General features: G+C 51.8%; 1 pseudogene across 1 annotated transcript; it reads right to left on the bottom strand.

Moving 5' to 3' along the window:
• Nucleotides 1–1,252: 1,252 nt before the first annotated feature.
• On the bottom strand, nt 1,253–15,228 carry LOC148163238 (cell adhesion molecule CEACAM6-like; annotated as a pseudogene). Its single transcript, XR_015769065.1, has 11 exons — nt 15,077–15,228; nt 13,822–14,187; nt 10,006–10,284; nt 9,360–9,613; nt 9,285–9,286; nt 6,512–6,788; nt 5,422–5,542; nt 4,397–4,449; nt 4,042–4,073; nt 3,563–3,604; nt 1,253–3,295 (listed from the first exon to the last, which is right to left on the bottom strand). The product of XR_015769065.1 is annotated as a cell adhesion molecule CEACAM6-like (transcript).
• Nucleotides 15,229–18,649: the final 3,421 nt, after the last annotated feature.

Below are 18,649 nucleotides of genomic sequence, written 5' to 3'. Positions count from 1 at the left end.
CAGGGTCAGTACCACGACCCTGAGATCATGACCTGAGCCAAAATCAAGAGCCAGCCACTTAAACGACCAAGCCACACAGATGCCCCCCTCCCCCACTATAAGTTTCTAATATTGAACCTTTGCTTTCCTGGGACAATTGGAATTTAGTCACGGTGTACTGTCTTATTGTATATACTGTTGGAATTGGTTTGAGAATGTCGTGATTAACATGTTTGGCTCTCTGTTCATGAGTATGATTGGCCTGATATTTTCCTCTTTTTGTGCTTTTGTTGTTGTTCCTATTTCAGTTCAAAGGTTATACGAACCCCAGAGTCAGTTGGGGACATAGTCTCTCGCTGTTCTATGGATGAATTTGTACAATTTTGAGATGATCTGTGTTGAAAGTTCTGTGGAACTCACTGGTAAAACTTCAGAGCTGGAAATTTTTTTCTCTTCCCTTGAAGTCTTTTCATATGGGAAATTTTAAATGTATACAAAAGAGAGTTTGTATACAAACATGTTATAATAGAGAGAATGGTACTGTGAACCCCCAGGTACTCATCTCCAGCTCCAAAGTATCAACTCGTGATGAACCTTGTTGTTTCTCTTTCCCTTCTACTCCTCCACTGACCGGATTCAATATTAGAAATCATATACTTTTTTTAACATTTTATTTATTTATTTGAGAGAGAATGAGAGATAGAGAGCACGAGAGGGAAGAGGGTCAGAGGGAGAAGCAGACTCCCCGCTAAGCAGGGAGCCCGATGTGAGACTCGATCTCGGGACTCCAGGATCATGACCCGAGCCGAAGGCAGTCACCTAACCAACTGAGCCATATACTATTGTTTCTAAACACTTTTGTGTGTATTTCTAAAACATAAGGCCTCACCCCGAATAAAAAAAAAAGTCAAACTTAGAGAAACGTTACAAGACTATTAGAGGGAACTCCCATATACCTTTCATGCTTATTTACCAAAGTCACATTTGTACTCTGTCTGCATAGATGTAACTATATGCACGTGCATGCACACAAATCTTTTTCATTATATATATATGTATGATTTTTTGATGTATCACTTGGAAGTTATAGGTATCCTAATACTTCACCCTAACTACTTCAGCCTGTATCTCACCAAACCGAGATTTCCTCCTATATATCCACAGGACGATGATAAGCTCCCCCAAGTTGATATTCATACAACAATATAATCTAATAGGAACTCTATATTTGCTTCCTATTACTGCTGTAACAAATTACCACAAAGACGGTGCCTTAAAAGCAGCGGACATTTATTATCTTACAGTTCTGGAGGTCAGAAGTCCAACATGGGTTTTACTGGGCTAAAATAAAGATATTGGCGGGGCCACATTTCTTTCTGGAGGTTCTGGGGGAGGATCAATTTTCTTGCCTTTTCCAGTTTCTGGAGTCTAGCGATACTCCTTGACTTGTGGTCCCTTGGCACTCAGTTGGGAGTCGGCTTGAGGGTTCTCTCCCTCCCTCTCCCTCTGTTCCTCTCCCTGCTCATGAGCACACTCTGTTTCTCAAATAAATATATAAATCTTAAAAAAAAAAAAGAAAGGATCTAACATTGGTGCCACTGGATACCAGAAGTAGGAAAAAAATATGGACTGAAAAGTGTCTGAAGAAATAATGGTCCAAGAAGATGAGTGAACCCCGAACATGATGAGCAGTCACACTAAGGCACAAGGCAAATTTGTGAAAACTAAAGACAAGAGGAAAAAAAATCTTTAAAACGAGCCAGAGAGGGGCACCTGGATGGCTCAGTCATTAAGCATCTGCCTTCGGCTCAGGTCATGATCCCGGGGTCCTGGGATCCAGCCCTGCGTTGGGCTCCCTGCTCAGCGGGGAGGCTGCTTCTCCCTCTGCCTTTCCCTCTGGCTTTTGCTCTCTTTCTCTCTCTCTCACTCTGTCTCTCTGAAGTAAATAAATAAAATCTTTAAAAATGAATAAATAGAGCCAGAGAAACAACCCATTGCTTATTAAGGAACAATAATTTAAGCAAGTGATGGTAGGTTTTGTATCTGACAGCATGGAGGCCAGAAGGAAGTGGCAGGTTTTTCAAATTGACTACAAATCCTGTACCTGGCAAAATGATCCTCAGGAGGATCATTAGGGGAAATAAGGAAATTTTCTGATGAAGGAAGAATATGAAAATTTGTTGCCAGCTGACCTACTCTTAAAGAATAGCCAAGGGAAAGATGCCCAGTTCATCCTTCTCTGTGGTTGGTTTGATGCCCACAGCTACTCCTTCCTGGCTCATCTTCATGTGCTCGTCAGAGGCCCCATGTTCTGTGCTCCCGACACCCAAACCACATTTATAAACACTGGGAGTGTCTATAGCTTGGGTCCCTGAGCGATGTGAGGACCGCTGAGTTCCCTCATGGTTTGGCCACAGCTCTGGCGTTCTAGTTAGCGTGGTGCCAACATGTCCACACCACTCACCCCTTCCTCTATCCTGGGTGACTGGAGATGGGGGCTTGGTCAACTCAGAGGTAACATTTCCCTCTGTGACCCAGGAGAGAAGAGACCCAGAGTTTCAGGGGAATTTCTTTTCTCTTTTTCTTTTTTTACATTTATCATGATTATTTTTTAAGTAAACTCTGTGCCATACATGGGGCTCAAATTCATGACCCCAAGAACAAGAGTTGCATGCTCGGGGTGTCTGGGTGGCTCAGTTGGTTAAGCGTCTGACTTCGGCTCAGGACATGGTCCTGGGGTCCTTGGATGGAGCCCGACGTCCAGCTCCCTGCTCAGTGGGGAGTCTACATTTCTTCTCCCTTTGCTCCTCTCCCCTGCTCGCAATCTCTCTCCCTCTCCCTCAAATAAATAAATAAAACGTTAAAAAAAAAATACAGTAGCATGCTCTACTCACTGAGCCAGCTAGGTGCCCCTGGGGGGAATTTCTGCTAAGAGAACTGACCATTCACAATAAAAGGGCCAAGGAGGGGATGAGTCCTTTTTATTCAGATCCTCTCAGATCATCCCTGGTAGGTCAGGGGTCAGGACACTTTTCCTGGGAACCCCCACTTCATGGGAAACGGGGGCCTTGTCCTGGGTTCAGGGCAGCCTGTAGGGGTCTCCAGAAATCAGGAGGGACCCGACCCTGGGTCCACGTCCCTGAATATCTTCAGGGCTTAGAGGGCTTCTCTGGCTCAGGCTGTAGCTCCTGACTGCACCTAGAGTCTGGGGTCTCAGGAGGGCCCTGGAAGGAGCAGTTCCCAGGGGAAACTAAGAAGCCATTTCTGCTCTGTGGTCGATCTGGCAGTAAATGTTTGTGTCAGGGTGTCGTAATTCCTGTAAAAGAAGAAGAGGCCTCTGAGCCCCTGTCACCTTCCTGGAACATATCTGGGTGACTTTCAAGTTCGAGGACCACTTGGGCTGCTCTCTGGGAGCCTGGCTGTGTGGCAGATGTCTGCCCCCGGCCCCTCCTTCCTCCCACAATGCCCTGTCCCTCTCGCTCTCTTGTTTCCTGAACCTGAAAACACAGCCAGGGGCAGTTAGGGCGCAGATCTTCAGCCCCCTTGGGCTTCGGGGACCAGAGCAGTCATTGCCCACACTCACCTGGTAGATAGAAACGGCTGTGGTGGGGCTGGGCAGGGAGTCCTAAATAGGAGAGAATGAGTGTTGGTAGTCAGAGAAGGAGGATCATTTCTCTATGGGAGTGATGGTTCTGCCTCTAGAAATGCCTTCTCCAAGCCTGCTGACCCATTCCCCAGGCCCGACCACTGCCCACTGCACCCCCTGCCCCATTCCTGTTAGCCCAGGACCCCTGGCTGGTGCTCCCAGTGCCCACCCTGCCCCTGTCTGGACTCCAGCATACTCCTTTGGCCAGCTCAGGAGAGCAGGGACAACTCAGGACATGCTGGGGGATGGTCCTGCCCCTGAAGATGGTCCAATCCTGGCCAGAACAGGGCTTGCCTTGTCCTGGCTACTCTGAGGGAAGCAGGGTCTGCTCTGTGCTGCTGAACTGGCTGGTTGCCCGCCTTATGCCTGCACAGCCTGGACCCCAGTGGAATGAGTGGTGCAGGGGGCGGGCTTACCGGGGATGCAGAGCTGCTGGCTGGACCATGGCCTGGGGACAGAGACAGGAGTTAGCACCAGGGCTGTGAAGACGCTTGGGGCCACCCTCCAGGAGGGGACAGGTCCTCAGCTCTCAGAGAACAGGGAAGCAGGAGCACCTCCCAGGGACAGACCCACTGGCCATGTTAGGGCCCAATGGGGGTAAGGTGCTGACCTATGATCTGGATTCTACAGGTCAGGGAGTATGGCCAGCTGAGGTCCCTGTGCAGGAGACCCAGACAAAGGGTCAGAGGCCCTGGGGAGTGACTGGCAGGATGGACAATGTGGGCAGGACTCCGGGGCTCCGGGTCCCACCTGCGCTGACGATGTACTCACAGGGGGTGGATGCTGGGCGCCAGAGCTCTCTGAGATCACGGCAGCCACTGGCCCTAGGAGAGATCAGGCTTCCATGTGAGGGGTGCAGGGAGAGGTCACAGCTTTAGTGTCAGAGCAGGGCACGAGGAGGATCCTCATTCCTGGCAGGGGTTACAGACCCCCTCTCTCCACCAGTGCTGTTTAGGAGAGGGAGGGCCCAGGAGAGGGGATTAGGAAAGGTCTTGGGAGCACTTCTGTCCTGGGCTCACAGGGGAAGCCCCACAGGCTGATGGGCTTCTAGGAGAAAGTGTCCTGAAAAGGGATCAAGGACCCAGGAAAGGAATCAGACATGCGGGTTTGTCTGAGTGGAAGGGTCAAGCCTGCAGCCATGTGTGCAGGACAGTTGGGGAGCCCCGGGTAAGCTGGGTCCCTGAATGTGGTGCCCCTGCTGTGGCCAGACCCTCGCCCCCTCAGGCCAGAGGATGCTGAAATGTGTCGGCAGCCCGTCCTCCATCTCCATCTGCCTGGGCAAGCGGCATAAGGACATCCCAGGACCTCCACCTGGCCGAACCCAGGTGTTCTGCTCTCACACAACAGGGACTGCGGTTCATGCATCTGCCATTTGGGGGATGACCCCACCTGGCCTGTGAGGATCTTCCACTCTCCTTTGCGTGACCCCGACCAGGACCGGCCTCAGGTCCTGAGGCTGCAACCGCCCCTCACGGGGCGTGTGCACTTAAATAAACCACGGGAGGTGCTCTTTACTGTGTATTTAGTCCTATGAGCACAGATGTAGGTTTGCCAGATGAATGCAGACAACCCTGAGGGGATGTTCCCTAGTTGTCCCTAATGTAAAACCGAGGAAGCTGGGAAAGAAGCACCCTGGACAGCAGCTGGTGAGGAAGGAGTCAGAAGGAATGAGAGGGAAAATCCAGGGGGCAGTTGGGTGGCCTGGAAGTTGCAGCCCAGAATCCTAGGTCAGGGTGGGGTCCCCTCCTGGCCAGGGCTCAGCTGACAGGATCAGCTTGTGGGAAATGCCATCGTACCTTCCAGTCCTTGTGTGGAGCAGGAGACACCCCAGGGCGGCCGACAGTGCCAGGCCGACCAGGACCCCGACTGCAATGCCAATGATGGACCCCACAGGGAGACCTGTGGTGCTTCTTTCATCTGAAATAAGAAGAAAAGGGGAGGGGAATGTGTCCTAAGTCAAATCTGTGGAAGCCAAGACAGGCCGTGGGGGAAGGGCCTGGTTAGGGAGGAAGGAAAGGCCACTGAGCTCTGGGTGATGTGTGTGTTGTCACCACACTGTCCCCACCCCCTTGACCGCTGCATCATTTCTCTTCCTCACGGTGAAACCCTGGACTTGCTTCATTCTTCACATTGTCCCCCCGCCCCGGGGCCCATGTCAGTGTGCTGTTCATTTACTGCTCACATTATGCCTCTTCCCCTGGGTCTTCCTTTCCATCTCTATCAATGTTCTTAGAGGGAGGCCCTTACCTGTTGACTCAACACTTTAAAAAGAATAACATTAGCTGACTGCTTTCGAGGTCGGCCCTGTGCCAGGCACGTGGGAAATACTTTACGTTTATCTCATCTGCTGCTTCCCTGTCCATGAGGGGGCCAGGTGTCATCCCCACTGTGCAAAATGAGCATCTCACTATGGAAAGGGCTTCAGTAAATCAGTGCAGGTCACCGAGCTGGAACGTAATCAGACAATACTTAATTCCAAATCCTCAAGACTTAGCTAGTAACCAAAACCTTAATATCAAAAGGACAATAGCTGCTAAATTTGATTGAGCCTGAATCTGTATATGATGCTGGCTCAGGATTTCATCTCATGAACTCATATTAACAACCCTCACAACAGCCCTAAGATCCAGCTGTTCTTTCCAGTTTTACAGATGAGGACACTGAGGCTCAGGAGGTTCAGCATCTTGCCCAAGTTCCAATAGCTGGTATTGGAGCAAACAGATCAGAACCAAGTGGTAACAAGATTAGTCTAATTCCAGGGATTTTATCCACATTGCCCTAGAGGCTCTGAAGGTGGCTCCTACCTACTCCAGGCCTGCATCCATTTCACACCCCCTGCCAGTAGAATATACAGGGAAGGAGAGGGAGAGGTGGCGGTTCACTCACAGCTCACATCCAGCTTGATGGGGTCACTTTTGCTAGAACTGACTGGGTTGGAGATCTCACACTGAAAATTCCCAGCATTCTTTCTCCTGACAAGGCATATGGTGAGGGTGCTGTTGTCCTGGGTCAGCTTCATTTTCTCCATGAGCTTTAGACTCTGGCCGTTGAGGAACCACTGGATGGAGACCCCAGTGTTATTTGTGGAGCAGGTCAGGACCACAGAGTCCTTATGTTCTGTGAATGTGGTGTTGCTGGCAGGGACAGAGGGCTGGGCCACGGGCTCAGGGGAGAAACACAGGAAGTGATGGAATGAGAGTGGGCCTGGGCCCTGGGGCTACGCTCCTTCCTCTACGATCTCAGCCACTCTGAAGGCCCAAGCAAGCTCTGTAAAGGTGCCTCAGAGGATGGCTCTGCTGTCAGCAGAAGGATGATTGTCATTGTTCAGGTGACGTTCTGTAAGGAGAAGGCTGTACTTCCCCCTCTGATCCTCAAGTTCCCTTCTGGCCCTCAGTCCTGGTTCTGCTCTGCCCGGACATCTCTGTAGCATCAGCACCAGGAACCTCTTCTAAGGTCACATGTCCCGCATCCTCATCATCAGGTGAAATTTTTTATTCCCGTGGATTTCTGTGTGATTGTTTTCTTGAACATTTTGTGACTTTAAAAGATCATGTCTCATTCCTTATATACCTTTCCATGGATAGTGGGGGAGGAGGACTCGTAGCTCTTCTATCTTTGTGTCCAAGGCAGCTTCATGTAAAGTAGGGAAGGCATTCACATAGTTACGATTTACTAGGGAATAAAAGCCGCCCGCACCATCTTCACAACTTTAGGAATCAAAGAGTTTTTTTTTTAAGACTTTATTTATTCTTTTGGGATGCAGAGATACAGAGAGAGAGAGAGAGAGAGAGAGCATGAGCGGGGGAGAGGCAGAGGGAGAGGGAGAGATAAGCTCCCCGCAGAGCCAGGAGCCCGGTGTGGGGCTCGATCCCAGGACCCTGGGATTGCGACGTAAGCCGAAGTCAGACGCTTAACCATCTGAGCCACCCAGGCGCCGCACTAATCAAAGAGTTTTTAATGTACAGGATTTCTCACTCTGAAGAAGACTTTTACTAGGAAACACCCACAGCTAGCATCACACTCCATGGTGAAACACTGGAAGTAGAAGACAAACATGCCACTTTTAGCACTGGTATTCAACACAGTACAGAAGTCCACGCAAAAATAATTAGGAGGAATAAACCAGAGAATGCAATGAAATTGGAAAGGAATAAGTACAATTCTGTCTCTTTGCAGATGACGTGAAATTTTATGTACAAAACCCTAACGATCCCCACCCACCCCACAGAAACTGTTGAACTAATTAAGAATTCAACAAAGTTGTAGGATTCAAACATCAACATACAAAAATCACTGTGTTTAGGAAAACAATTCCACTTACAATAACATTAAAAACAATAAAATACTTAGGAAAAAGAGAACAAAATCTTAGGAATTACTTAATGAGTCAGCAGACTGTATATGGAAATCTATAAAACATTGCTGAAAGAAATTACAGAGGACACAAATAAATGGAAAGACATCCCATGTTCATGGAAGATGGGACTTCATATTGGTGAGATGAGAAAGCTACCCAAAGAGATCCACAGATTCAATGTAATCCCTATCAATTTTTTTTAAGATTTTATTTTAAAGTAATCTGTATATCCAACATGGCACTCAAACCTACAACCCTGAGGTCAAGAGTCGCATGTTCCACCAGCTGAGCCAGCCAAGTGCCTCCCTATCAAATTCTGAAGGAATTATTTTTCAGAAATAGGAATTTCCAAAAATTGACTTGGAATCTCAGGGACCTCCAATACCTATTTTGAAAAAGAACAAAGTTGGAGGACTCCTACTTCCTGACTGAAAAGCTACATTAACCAATAATAATGGGGATCTGGTATAAAGACAGACATAGAGCCAATGAAATAGGATAGGCACCCCGGAAACAAACACTGGCATATGGGGTTGAATGATTTTCAAGAAGGTTGTCATGACCATTCAATGGAGAAAAAAATCTATTCAACAAATGGTGTTGGGAACACTGGATATCCATGTGAATGAATGAAGTCGGACCTGACCTTCCACCACGTAGACCTCTGTACACCATGTACAAATGTTAATGCAAAATAGACCAAACATCAAAACAGAAGAGTCAAAACTATAAAAGCCTTAGAAGAAAATGTAATGCAAAAACTTACTGAAACTGGATTTCCCAGTGATTTCTTAGATATGACACCCAAAGCAGAGACAACAAAAGAAAAAAATAGATGAATTGGATTGCATCAAAATAGAAAACTGCGTGGAGACAGATGGGAGCGCCATTGTGTTGAGTAGAGCATGACATATAGAGCTGTCCAATCACTATGTGCTACACCTGAACTAATGTCACGAGGTGTGTCAGCTAAAGTTCACTAAAAAAAAAAAAAAAGAGTGAGGGCAACCCATGGATTGGAAGAAAACATTTGCAAATCCTATCCGCTAAGAGATTAATACCCATAATATATAAAGCACTCCTGCAATTGAACAACAAAAAGCAACTTGAACCTGAGGACCCTTTTTTCTTCCCTATTTGCAAAGCCCCATTTAATGCATGGGGCTTTCTGGAGCTGAGAACCCCCCTCCCCACATTCCAGCTGGACCCCAGGTCTGCCATGAGAACTAAGGGTAGAAACCTCTGCAGACATCTAATGGGAGAGTTCAGGGACAGATTTGGGAGCAAATGGGAAATGACTACTTCTAGGCTCTTTGCTGAAAGCCAGACAGACCTTCACCACGGCGATCCATGCAGATGCTCCAGGGATCCACTTACCAGAGACTGTGATAGTCTTGACTGTGGTCTTATTGAGGCGAGTGCCAGAGTTATAGGCGAGGCAGGCATAGGATCCACTATCATTCACTGTGATGTTGGGGATAAAGAGCTCCTGTGTGGATGACTGGGGCCTCCCATTGATAAACCAAGAATACTGTGCGGGCAGGTTAGAGGCTGCGTGGCAGGAGAGACTGAGGTTGGCCCTGGATGGTAACAGGAGTCTGAGGGGGAAATGGTGGGGGCGTCCGGGCCATCTAGGCAAACAGAATAAAGCCACAGGTGATATAATCTGAGGGTAACCGAAGCTCCTGGTGTGTGTTAGGGCCACAGGGTCCCTCTGAGCTGGGTCCCAACCTCATTTGAAAAAGTTCCAGTAAAATCCCCCTGCTTCACTGAGCCTGGGTCTGACACATTCACCCCTGTCTCCTAACAGGCTGGTGACCTTCTCAGGGAGGAACTGTCCATCCCCATCCAGTCTTGGCTTAGGCTGCGCCTGCCCAGGTTGGCCTGGGACAAGAAGCCATGGCCAGCCTGGGGGTCCAGCTGAGAGTCATGGACTCGGACCCCAGAAAGATGGATGGGCCTGGCCCCCGGCATGTGGATTTGGGCTGACAGCCCGGGCCAGGTAGGAAGGGAAGTTACTGACAGAGAACATTCAGGGTGAATGGGTCACTATGACCGGCACTCCCTGGGTTCCGAGTTTCACACTCATAGGGTCCTGTGTCATTTCTTGTGACACGGCGTATAGTGAGAGTCCTGTTGTCCAGGGACAGCTCCAGGCTGGCGCTGGCCGGGAGGCTCTCATTGTTTACTGACCACAGGTAGCTTGTGCTCTGAGTTTGAGGTCCACACGATATTACGACAGAATCCACATTCTCCACGGGGTCGGAGTTGTTGCTTGTGATGCTGGGTTTGGGTAACTCCGCTGTGCAGACAACAGAGAGAACATTGCCCTGGGTGGTACCTGAGTCCTTCAAAGAATAAGGCAGGTCTGTGAAGCTCAAGACAAATGCAAGAGGATCTGAGTGCTCAGAGAACACAGGCTACCTGCTCTCCGTGTGAGAGCAAGCACAGGCCTTCTCAGGTCAAAGAAGCATCAGGGTTGGTTGTAGAAGACACAGGACAGGGAGCCAGAGACCACCCTGGGCCTCGGCTGGTTCTTCCCTGACCAACTGACTGTCTGACCAACCTCAGAGGCCTGACCTGGAAAGTGCAGGTGCTGAGGCCCTTTCTACGGCACAAACCTACACCAGTCACCCTATAGGTGTTCTCCCCTAGGCCTTGCTTTCCAGGGTTGTCCTGGAGATGGGTAATGATGGGCCTTCCCAGAGCTCATAAGCCTGGAGAACACTGGACAGCATGGCCTGGAAGCGGGTATTTGAGCAGAAGTAATACCAGGGGACACCAGGGCCAAGCCTGGAGGTCAGTCCAGCACTCAGGCTGCGGGGCCACGAAGTAGGTCAGTTCTGCCCAGGTGTTCCATGGTGACTGACCTGAGACAGTGGTGGAGCAGAGTCAAGACTAGAAACGCTCCAGAAAAGAGTGAGGGGGACAGGCAGGGCCTGGCTGGCTGTGGCAGAGAACTATGTGCTCTGTGCTCGGTCTTTAAAGTCTGTTTTCCCACTGCAGAGGCCAGTGAGGACCATGCTGGTCTTTCCTGAAATACAAGTGGGTGTTTGCAAATGCAGAAGGGTGACTGATGGTAGGTGGGGGAGTGGGGGGGAAGGGCGTCTGGCCTTCATGGACCATTTGTAAACACAGTTATGGGATAGAAATCTGAGAAATTAAATGGTTTCCATATCTGAAAATCAGTATTAATACCTGAAAAATCTAAGACCAGTTTCTAGAGGAATATCTCCCTAGGGAGCACTATATGTTGTAGACCAAGTTCTGCAGTCCAACCACGATCACATGATGACCGAAGGAGGACCTTATAGTGGGTTTGGATTCAGTGACTTCCTGGGTAGAGCAGGACAAGTGAGTCCTATTAAGAAACAGAATTGATCGGGGAAAGTCTGAGGTGCCCCTGTTATATAAAGGGAGGAATGATACCAAATCAGTAGAAATGATATGTGTTATGTTAGTAAATTTAGGAAAGAAAGTCCCTGCCACCAATTTCTACACTCAAAATGGAAAGAAACCCAATGCTTGTATATGGCTTTCTTTTGACCTCAGGAAACACAAGTTTGATCCAATTTACCCAAATTGGGCAGCATCTAAGTGAAAGGACAGGGACTGGAGGATCTCACCGTGTGAGAGGATCCCACCCTATGGTGAAGGTGTCCTCAGGGGCACGCACGTCTGTGTGAAACAGGCAGTGAAGCAGTGGGAAGGTGCAGGGTCTGGCCAGCCCCCCGGGGGAGGGTCTGGGGAACCCCTGGGAAGAACGAGAGCCTCACCAGGACGAGCACGTGAGTCAGGAGTAACAGGCATGAGATGAGCCCATGAGCTTTTGGGGACTGCAGACCTGCCCTCCTGCCTTTGACTCCCTGCTGGAGTCATGTAGGGAGGAGATCAAGGGGTCCCATGCCCTTGTCATGGGGTGTGTTCCACTCGTTGGCGTCACGGAGGGAAAGAGTCCTGGATGAGGGCCCAGTGACAGCTCGCTCTCCTGGTGACCTGGGGGAACTGGCTCCTGACGGAGCCCGGCAGAGGATGCCGCTCGGATTTCTGTGTCCTCTACTGCTGCCTGGGAGGGCGGGCCGGGCCACAGGTGTTAGCAGGACAATCCAGGGAAGGCTTAAGGGTTAGTAAAGGCGGCTGTGCAGAGCAGGGGTAGTCCCAGCTGGAAAGGAGCAGGAGGAGGAAGATGAGGGACAAGGTCGGAGCAGAGAGCCAGAAATGTCCCAGGCTGTGAGCAGTGAGGGTCACAAGGGACTTCACAGACTCCGGGCACTAAGAGCCCACAGCCGCCCCAGGGGCGGGATCCTCCCATGGCTGAGCAACACCACAGTCCTCGTGAGACTCTCGGGCAGTGGCCTGAGGGGCTGGTGGTCAGAGGGACACAACATGGGTCTCAGCCCCTGGAGGGACTGGGAACAGGTGTGGCCAGAACCTCCTAGAATTGTGCATCCAGGGTCCAGAATCTGAAGAGACTGGGAATCATTCATTCCTTCCTTCCCTCCTTCATGAAAGAGCAATTGAGGTGTTGGGCCCTGTGCCGGTTAGGGGTATGCAGTCGGGAGGAGAGGGCAGAGTCCTTTCCCTTACACTCCAGTGGGATGCCATCAGCACATCAGGAAACGATAAGTGATTCCAAGTCCGATGCAGGAGCTGTGGATTGGCCACCTGAGGGGAGGCCTGGGCATTCCCCAACTGACTCTGGACATTGATGAATTTAGTTCTTGAGTAAAAACATTAATTCTCCATTTGCTTTCACTTCCCAGCCCAGAAAATCTACCTTGAGCTGTAGATCCTAAGAGAAAAGGTCTGATCCAACAACTGGTCTTGGGATCCACAGGTGCCTAATATGGCCCCCTGGGTGGAGGAGACAGGCCTGTACCTGCAGACAGACTTTGTAGGATTGTGATCTGCCTGTGTGACTCTGATTCACTGTCTGCATCACCCTGTGCCTCTGTTTCCCCTCAATAAAATCAAGTAAATGGTCTCAGGCTTGCCGTGTTGTCTGTAATTAACCTTAAATCCTCCACAATTACCTGACCGAAGGCTTGGTATAGAGGAGCTGCCCGGATAAACAACTGTTACTTGCCTCCATGAGACACGGCTCCCTCGGCCCGATCCTGGTGCAGGACTTGCTGCCAGGAGCATCTTCTCTCCTCTGTTCCCTCCTGGGGGCGCTGACCTTCCTCTAGGGTCTCCTATCCCCCAGGGCCATCAGACAGTGGCCCAGGGACCTTGCCTATCCTTTCTTTCTACCCCAAGTCTCAGGAAAAAAGACCAGCCTCTGCCCCTCCTCAGATGTGGCTCTTGGTGCCAAGCCCTGGCCGGTGACCAGCTCAGGAACCTCAGGACTCAGGCAGCCAGGAAATTGTTGCTCCCAGTCCCCCCTGCCGGGAAGACAAAACCCACGTCTGGAATGGACTCGTCAGGGTCACTGGAGTCAGGAGCCCTGAGACAGGGGTCTGGGCAGGGGCTTTCTCGGCTGAGCTCTGGTGGGGATCCCAGGGGCCCATGAAGCCTGACCCTGACTGAGCCCTGCAGGGTCATTCTCAGAGTCACAGGGAGGAGCCCAGCAGTTTGGACTGAATCTCTCTCCCTCTGCTGAGTTACTCCCATCAGAGTGGTCCTTCTGTTTGCTGCAAATGTGCTGTGGCTGGAATCCAGGAAGGGAATTCAGAGCTTAGGACGTTTGTCTCCACTGTGTGTGTCCCACACTAAATGTTCCAACCCGATACAGGACATAAGGCAGAGGGGATGGAGGTACAATCCAGGTCTGTGAATCCTGTTGTGTGAAGTAGAATTCACCCCACCCAATACCAGAGGGGAGAGAGGAATTACTCACGGAATACGCATACGCGCAGCTGTACTGTTACTTTTTCAAGTTGAACATTTCTATTCACGGTTTGTAGGGTGTAGTATCCTGTGTCGATCAGGGTGATGTTCTGGAACCACAGGGACCCGTTGGGGTATATTGTCTCTCTGCCGCTGTGTGCAGGCCCTGGGATAGTTACTTTTGTGTCTAATGAATATGATATAATTTTATGGCTGGTCTCTGCAGTTTTCCCTCGGAACCAGCCATAGCCTATAAGATCCCCAGGCCGATTGTGGACACTCAGAAGAACGTTCTTCTCTTCAGCAACACAGGGCGGCACCGATTCCACAGTGACTTGGGCAGTGGTGGGCGGGTTCCAGAAGGTTAAGAGTGAGACTAGGAGGGAAGGGAGGAGACAGATCAGTATTTGGACCTATGTGTTGGAGGGAAAGCTGGGGCCCTGGAGACAGAACAGATGCTAATCCCCCAGCGTGTGTGTGTGTGTGTGTGTGTGTGTGTCTCTCTCTCTCTCCCTGCTGGTCAAGGTCAGTGGCGTGTGTGTGTGTGTGTGTGTGTGTGTGTGTGTGTGTGTGTGTGTGTGTGTGTGTGTCTCCTGCTGGTCAAGGTCAGTGGCATGACCACACTACTTCAGCGCCTCTGAACTTAATTTCCTCTGTTTCCAACCCCCCTCCTCACATGTCTGTCGCTCACTCCCTCCCTGTCCTCAGATACCTGCTCCCACTCAGGGGGTCCTGGGGAGAGGCCTGCCCTGAGCACCTTCTCTAAAGACCCTCTGTCTTCATGATCTGACCTTTCCCTGCTCTGTTCCCTTCCTGGTGCTTGTCAGTACCTGACATCACGTTCTAGACGTCTCTGTGTGTGTCTGTCTTCCTTCCCATAGAAGTGAGCTTGGGGAGGGCAGGGACTCGTCTGATCTGTGCTGTACCCCAGGGGTGGGGCAGACTGCAAATCTCCGGGGCTGAATGAATGTGTCCCCATGTCTCTCAGGGTCTGGTGTTTGTCTGTTAAGATCTCAGGTTGGTGGGAAGGGGCAGCGATTAGGTTGTTGTTATCAGTTTCAGAATTCAGTCCTCAGTGATGAGTAACTTAGGAAACGGCCCTTGGCTCCCCACTTCCAGATCATAAGATTTTCCCGTTGCTGAGCCGGCTCCCCGGTCCTGCCCTGCTCCCCTGTCGCCTCTCAGAGCCCTGTCCTCCCCGGGAGACCCCAGCCAGCCTCTCTCTTCCATCCTCCCGCCCCCTCGCAGGGGATCATCCCTGTCACCTGCCAGCAGGAGCTCCTGCCAGGGGACACGTCCTCCTCAGGGAGGGGCCGAGGGGGGCTCCATGGTGCCTGCTGCCCGGTCCGTCCCTCCCTCTGCGGGTAGAGCTTCTGCTCCAGAAACGCTCAGGAGCACTGCAGTCCTGTCTGGTTGAGGCTAGCGGCCTCTGGGGGCAGGAGCGCTGAGCGGGGTCACGTGGGCCGGGGGCGGGGTCTCTGCCAGGGCCCCTCCCTCCTGACTCCCTTGCCCCCTTCTTCCCCTGTCATTTCTGTCTACATTGCAGTTCCCTGAGAAGGGCTGAGGCCTCTCCGTCTTCGGCTGTGATTTCCCAGCATATGCGAGAGCGCGCACACGCCCGTGTTTGGACAAACACAAGCCTGTGGCGTTGGTTCCCGGTGACCCCCACAGCTCGGGGTCAAGGTGCAGGGTCAGCGTCCCCACGGCCCTCTCTCCCTCCCTGTGTGGCTTTCCCTTCAGAGCAGGAGTCTGGGGGCTGTCTCAGGATCTCTTGTCAGAGGGATGTCACCCCCACTGTGCACTGGAATCACCTGTGGAGCTTTATCAAGACTGTGGATGCCCAGGGGACACCCAGAAAGGCTGCGTCAGCAGATGCCCAGCCAGGCTGAGAGCCCATGATGTGGGGGTGGGGCCGCCTCTCCCTCTCCTGAGCCCACGGAGGGTCTGCAGATGCTGTGAAAATGCAGATTCTGACTCAGCAGGTGTGGTGTGGACCCCAGAGTCTGCCTCTAACGAGCTCCCAGGTGATGCTGATCGTCCTGGCCCCGGAGAGCACACTCTGAATAGCAAGGCTGAGGGGGACCCGGTTCCCTTAGAGGATGGCCCTTCTCCCTACCCTGAATTGGTTCTGATGAGTCTTGGCCTTGAGTCTGTTGGTACCACACACACGGCCCCAGGGTCCCCAAATCCAGGGGATTATTTCTGTTGTAACAGAGAATCCCAGCTGCACACCTGTCTCCCCAGTGTTCTCACAGGTCTGGGGAGGTTGTAATTACACCTGGCAGCAAGGTCCCAGAGATGACTCTGGGGATGAGAAAGGAGCAAGCAGGGTGATGATGGTGAAGGACACACGGCCCACCCCTGGTTGTGCCCAGCCCGGCCTCTGCTTCCAGGGACAGAGACCCAAGACCAGGTGTCTCAGGAGCTCAGTTCCCAGGTGGGAAGGGAGTTTCCTGCGTGTCTTGGGAAGATCAGATTGCTGGGGCTCCTTGGAAGGTTTGGAGAAGACCCTCCCTCAGGGTCTGTTGGCTGAACTGCGGCCCAGAGACTGTCCATGTGCCCCTGAGCGTCCTAGGCAGCCTGTGTCTTCTGCCTGGGGGACTTGCCCGGGGTCCCCCTGCCTCCCCCATGGCTGGTGCCAGGCAGGGAATGGGGAGCTGTGCAGGGACTCCTGACAGATCAGGGAGCTCCTAGGCCTCTAGGTAGAGCGGGCAGGACAGAGCAGACATCTGGGAGGGACCCAGAAGTGTCTGTTGGAGAAAGGGATGCAAACCAGGCTCCTTCTCCACCTCCTTAGCCAAAGCCAGCTTCAGGGTTTAATGGCCTCTGTGTCGTCCGCATGTCCCTATGTTGCCCCCAGGAGGCGATGCTGGGGGCTGCAGCAGGGATGCTGACCAGGCTCCCAAGGATATGCCTGAGTCCTAGGCCGAGGTGAGGGACTGGTCAGCCCGGGTCCTGTCCCTGTGGGTCCTAGACTGCCTGACTCCATCCCACGGCAGGCTGAGTCCAGGGAGAGGACAGGCAGTGTCCAGAAGATTCCTGATCCTGTCAGGAGAATTGTCCACCCACAGGGAGGTGCTCCCTCAGGAGGAGCTCTCTGTCCTTGAGATTTCAAGGAATGACCTTGTAGGTGTCTCTTGAGACTTTGGGGAAAAGGCGCTGGCATAGGGTGCTGGGCACCACAATGCCCTGTCTCCCCATCACAGCACTGTGGGGGTATTGCATCCAAGTCCTCTGTGTCCCTGTCTCTGCTCTGCTGTGGTCTCCCCACAGGAACCAGGAGCTGGGGCGGCTCCACCCGGAGACTCAGCTGAGGGATCCCAGAGCTGCCTCTGTGAAAGGGGAGGAGACCCTCAGCTTCGGGGAAACAAAGGCAACTCCTGAGTTCTCCTGTGCCGTCTACCCTGGAAGCTCCGCTCATCCCCCACGACTCCTTGGGCTGTTGAGAAACCTTCAGGGAGATATAGGAGGTGTCCCCACAGCCCAGGGGCCCTCAGGAAGAGGAGTTACCCCCTGATGTCTTTGGAGGGCAGGGTAGGGCTGTGAACTCCCCTGATCGTAACTGCAGCTGGGCTGGTGATCCAGAATCTGTGGCAGGTCAGATCTCTGAGAGCAGAGGAAGGACACAGCTGCCCACCCAGGCCCTCCGGGGAGAGCAGTCCGTCACAGACAGAGATGGGAGGGAGTGTCCGTGTTCTGGGAATGAATGGGGGTCTGACCTCCAACTGGAGGAGGCCCCTGTCGTTCCTCCTGAATCTCGGAGGGGGAAAGGCCTGACAGCCTTACAGGGCCAGCCTCGGGCACGTGCTGGCCCCCTCCCATGCTGATGCCAATGCCCTGGGTCCGCAGGGAAGAGGCTCCGAACCCAGGTGACACGGGGTGACATGCTTCCATTGTGTGGTTTCCCTCATGCATTTAACGAGTATTTACTGGGCATTTCTGACTTGTCAGGCCCTGGGGTGGGTCCTGGGAGCTCTAGAGAACAGGACAGATGTGGGTCCTGGACTCTTGGGGTTTCCCTTGCAACGGGGCCACGGGCAGTCAGGAAATCATGGCACTGAGGAGTCAATTAGAATCAAGAGAAGGGTCAAGAAGGGAAAGTGTCTGGTGCGTCTGGAGCATGTCAGGGGGTCTTAGCTGATGCTGGGTCCCATGGAGCACTCCTGAGAAAGTGACCTGGGTCTGAGACTGGAAATGTGAGTGGAAATTCGCCCCTCATAGGACAGAGGGTGTGGAGGGACTAGCTGCCCATAGAGGGACAGTCTCAGGGGGCAGACACCCGGCTGGTCGGAGGAGCTTGAGGGGGTCCAGTGTGGGGATCCTGGAGAGCCAGGAGGACTGGGACGGGGTGAGGCCGGGGAGGGTCAGACCCTGCTGGGCTGTGGGTGCTGAAAAAGGCGCCCAGGTGTAGAGCAGCTCTGCCGCCCTCTGGTGGACTTTGCAGGAAATGCGGACGAAAAAGCCCCTCTATCCAGTTGTATTATTTTTTTTAAAAATGTGTACTTGAAATAATATTTCATATGTGGATATATAATTTTTACCACTTTATTGAATTATAGTTGACATAGAAGTCATTTAATATATTGAAAGTATACAATTTAATACGTTTTGCCACGGGCATGCGGAGAAGTCATTCCTAGAGTCATTCCATGAAGATACTGAATATGTCCCTTCCTCTCAAAAATCTCATGTCCTCTTTATTATTTTCATTCCACCCCCTCTGACCCTCCTTCCCCATGTTCCCATGAAACCTTACATTTGCTTCTGTTGTTATAGATTAGTGTGCATTTTTTCGGATTTCGAGAAGTGGTATCAAACACTATAATTTGGGGCCGGGG

Source organism: Eumetopias jubatus, unplaced genomic scaffold (genome assembly GCF_037043125.1).
Source record: "Eumetopias jubatus isolate StellerSeaLion01/CBP00866 unplaced genomic scaffold, mEumJub1_p1.0 scaffold_10, whole genome shotgun sequence".
Taxonomy (NCBI): Eukaryota; Metazoa; Chordata; class Mammalia; order Carnivora; family Otariidae; genus Eumetopias; species Eumetopias jubatus.
This window is presented reverse-complemented; position numbering and strand designations above follow the sequence as displayed.